General features: G+C 34.7%; 1 protein-coding gene across 4 annotated transcripts in view; it reads left to right on the top strand.

Moving 5' to 3' along the window:
- Positions 1 to 4,799, top strand: part of CEP126 (centrosomal protein 126) — an 87,916-nt gene that overhangs the window by 1,668 nt on the left and 81,449 nt on the right. The gene's annotated exons all lie outside the window — the stretch shown is intronic.

Genomic DNA, 4,799 nt, shown 5'->3' with positions numbered 1-4,799 from the left:
TGGACACAACTGCTATTACACTGACCCTGATTTATCTGCAAATCAGAAAATAGGGAAGTACTGTAAATGGCTCACTGAGAGTGTATTTTCTGTTATTTTCATTAATAAAATGGTTGTAGGCCTCATTTTTTAAAATTTATGTGGTATAAATTTTTGATACAAATGCCAAAGAAAATATTCATAAATAGAATCCAGCAATACTTTGAATGAACACGACCAAATAGACTCTATTCCAGAATTAGAATGACATTTCCTATAAAGAAATACAACACTAAAAAAATCCTTAAAGGCTAAATCTATAGTTAAAATTAGGCAAGTTATAAATGAACATTTTAATAGATGACCAATAGACTTTGATAAAAATCCAACAACATACGTGTGTGTGTGTGTGTGTGTGTGTGTTTGTGTGTGCTGGTTTATATATATTTTTGCTAGTTTGTATATATGTGTATATATATGTTTAGATAATATATATTTAAATTGGAACAGAGGAATTATTTTTGAACATAATAAAGATTATAACACTAAATCAAGAACATTATGTTTACTAGTTGGAAAAACACTAAAGCACCTTTTATATAAGTTTAATTGGAATGTTCTTTGTGTCTATAGTGTTTCCCATTGGATACCTAGTACAGAGTAGGTGCTCAAATTTGCATGACTAAATGAAAAAAAGGAAAGAAAGCAAATGAAAGGACCATAGTCTTAAAATAAGCAAGTATGTGGCAACATTTACATTTCAGTTTCAAATATGAACATGATACTCAGAGGCCATCTGGCTTTCTGTTGAAGACATTTTCTCACTGGAGTCAGAATTTTCTGACTCTAAAGGTTATAAAACAACAAAACCTTATAAAGTCTATTTAATTAAAATCAGCTAAAGTTGTATCATTTCAATCTCTTTTGATAGTTCAAATAGAAATAGAATTTTTTTTAAAAAAAAGGAAGGTCTCTCATGTCCCCTTATACCTGCCTTTTTTTCCTCATAAATATCTCTAGCCTTCAACTCTCCCATTTTATCCTAGCACCCACCTTGCCTCTCCTTTCCTCTCCAGTTTATACCCTATTCTTAACTATTTGAACTTTCTCTCACCAACATCTTTGGCTATTTGTACCCCAATCATTCTGCCTCAGCCACTCAATAACTATTATAGTCCTGCTCCTTTACTCCTTCATGCAGGTAATAAAAATGCTGTCAAAGAAAAATCACAAAACAATACAGATTGTACCACTAAAGATTGATGGTTTCCAGCTTCACCTAAACAGGAACAGGGTTCTTTCTTTTTCCTATTAATGCCTCTGCCAGGTTTCTGTCACCTTCCATCACACTCGATAGACTGTCTTACCACTTGATAGGACATGGATGCCCTGACAGGTCTCTTCCAACAAACAGCACAAACTCACACACTCCCACCCACCTGTCTTTTTTCCCCCCAGGCTCACTGATGGGATCTTCCTTTTACTATAGAAAGTGAAGTGAACCCATTCAGCTGGGCCCAGTGGCTCAAATCTGTAATCCTAGCACTTTGGGAGGCCGAGGTAGGCAGATTGCTTGAGTCCAGGAGTTCGAAACCAGCCCGGGCAACATGGTGAAACCATATCGCTACAAAAAATACAAAAATTAGCCGTGTGTTGTGGTGCATGCTTGTAGTACCATCTACTTAAGAGGCTGAGGCAGGAGGATTGCTTGAGACTGGGAGGTGGAGGTTGCAGTGAGCCGAGATTATGCCACTGCACTCCAGCCTAGGCAACAGAGTCGGACCCTGTCTATAAATAAATAAATAAATTGTATTTGCTAATACCTACATAATGAAACATAGTTTTGTACCTTGTGTTTCTAAAAGGTACTGCCCCATGCTCATGAGATTTTGAAACTTATGTACATAATGCATTTCTAATGGCATATACATTTGTATAACCCCCTTAGGAGCCAAGTTTTCTACAATGTACTACAAGATATAAAAATGCATATGCCTTTTGTCCTCATATTTACCCCAGAGAATTTTCTCCAAAGGAATAATTCAGCAGGTTTTTATTAAATCATTACTATATTCTAAGAACCATGCCAGGCGTGAGAATTACAGAAATGTAGAGAAGACACTTACGATGTACTCATGAAGGTGTCATCAAGTCATCTAGTGGAGGTTAGAAAAGGCTTCAAGGGAAGGAACTGCTTGAGATAGCCCTGAAAGGATGAGTAGAGTTAGCCAAGCATGTGCCAGGAGATAATGGTATGATACATCACGGGTTGTTCTGTTTATAATTATCTTAGTGTGTCTGGGCATAGGATTCATACAGGGAAATGTTAAGAAATGAAGTTGAAAAAACAAACTGTATTATAGAATGGTTTATATATAGGTCCAAGAACTTTGGAATTTTTCATGAAAGTGATAGGGAGCTTTTGGAGAACAACAAAGAGAAACATAATCAGATTTGCATTTAGCTCACTTTGTGTAGGTTCAAATAGAGGTTTAGAGTAAGATGAGTTAGAGGAGCACTGCAGTAGTCCAAGCAAGAGATTTAGAGCACCTGAGTTAAGGGAGAGGAAGAAGGTACAGTAGAGGAAAAATAGAATCAACATAGCTTTAATAGATTTGGGGGGAAAATGGGTTATATAACACATAGTTATTTGTGATGGCAACATTTTAAACAACCTAACTGGAGAAAAGACTAAGTTGGGAGAGGAGAAGTGAGGATAGAGTGGGGTAGAATAAGCTATGCTTTAAAATCACATGTTACAATCCATATTATTCTTGGTTTTGTTTTTTAATGTTAAGTATATAAAAATTCCCTTCTTTTGGACAGGTATTTAGCAGTGTTTTTTATGGAACTCCTACCTTTACCATACAGCTTGTATAAAAAACAAAATGTAACCAGCCATCTAATTTTTTAAACTTGAATACCGTATTTGAAAAGATACAAAAGCAGCAGGATTCTTTATGTTAATAATTAATAATTCAGCAGGAAACATACTATACTATTATATATAAAGAAAGTAAGTAGAAAATCATTTGGTTAAATTGAAGACTATATAGTTGTCAGAACATGACAAACATTACATTTATGATTTTCTTTATCCTGTCATGATGAGACTTCAAACATGTCAAACAGAGAACAGAACTGTCTCCTCCTTGCTTCTCACTTAAGCCAAAGCATCTTCCCTCCCCTCAACTTCATGCTGGCCCTGTGCACCCTGAAAGGAAGTTGTACTTTTCTTTACTGCCGAGTTGTCACTTTTAATACCTAGCCATCTTGTTGAAGTCTGGCTCTTATTAAAGTATTCTATCAGAGAAAAACAGTTTTTCTGTGCTAGCAAAGAACCAAATTTTCTTCCCTTTTGGTTTGATTTTTATAAATCCTTTAAAAGAAATCTTTAAATAAAAATATGTTTGTGAGTGGGTTTGGGTCTTTGTCTTGAAGTCAAGTGTAAAATTTTATTTAAAATGAAGGTAAAATGAATTATGGCATATGGTATAAAGATGGTTAAATAGCAACATAAAAGAAAACAAATAAACCCCTATCAGCAAAGGTCTAAACAACAAAATGTTCAAATAAACCTGTTCTTCTGAAATATGTAATAATAGAGTTTCTTTAAAATATTGATGCTGAAGCACTATAGAATACTGAAATTAACACGTTGAATTAACAAATTACGTACCACATAGTTTATTATTGAGTGTATTTCTTGTATTCTGTTTTACCATTAATAATCAATTTATGAGATTTTACAATCTTGATTAAATGCAGCTTTTAAAGAAAACTTTGAACCTCCATCTTAGAGTAAAAAGTTTTTAAACAAGCTGTTTATTCTAAAAAACACAAGTAGATATGCCCTACAATCTATAACTTCAGTATAATCTCATGTATTTCTACATCTAATGATGAGGTACTAAATGTGATTACATGGTAATTGAATGAACTTTTTTTTTTTTGAGACAGAGTCTCGCTGTGTTGCCCAGGCTGGAGTATAGTGGCGTGTTCTCAGCTCACTGCAGCCTCAACCCCCTCCAAGCTCAAGCGATCTTCCCACATCAGCCTCCCAAGTAGCTGGGGCTATAGGCATGCACCACCACACCTGGCTGATTTTTGCATTTTTTGTAGAGACGGGGTTTCACCATATTGCCCAGACTCATCTCAAACTCCTGGGCTCAAGCAGTCTGCCCACCTTGGCCTCCCAAATTGTTGAGATTACAGGTGTGAGCCACTGCGCCCAGCCAAATGAACTTTTTTTAATTCAAAATCATTAAAAACAGAAGACTCATGAAAAACAGAAAATTACTCTGACAAATTTGATAAAGATATTTAATAATGTCAATTAAAATACAACTGAATAAATTGGAGAAATTACTCATATTGCTACAACTTATTTAAGGAGAGTTTAATTTTATAAAATAAATTTCAAATGAATGGATGATTAGGATAACCAAAATATTCATCTTTTTCTCTGACAAGCTTCTGGATACACAGATGACTATACATGGTTTTCCTAGTGGTTTTTTATAACCACTAAGTAAGTCACTAAGTAAATAACTAAACTGTATTCCTAACCATTCTAGTTATATTGCTATTTGATTGTTTAATATTTGAAAATGTACTTTCCTACTATAGATTAAGGGATCTGTTGAAACATTTACTTCATCTATTTTCTGTTAGTGAAATACAATCTTCTTATTTCATTTTCTTATATTCATGGCTATGAGAGCAACTCGTTAGTAAGTACTCAAATATCTGTGTAATGAGGCCAAGTGCAGTGGCTCACGCCTGTAATCACAACACTATGGGAGGCCGAAGCAGGTGGG

The sequence above is a fragment of the Nomascus leucogenys genome, chromosome 15, assembly GCF_006542625.1.
Source record: "Nomascus leucogenys isolate Asia chromosome 15, Asia_NLE_v1, whole genome shotgun sequence".
Taxonomy (NCBI): domain Eukaryota; kingdom Metazoa; phylum Chordata; class Mammalia; order Primates; family Hylobatidae; genus Nomascus; species Nomascus leucogenys.
This window is presented reverse-complemented; position numbering and strand designations above follow the sequence as displayed.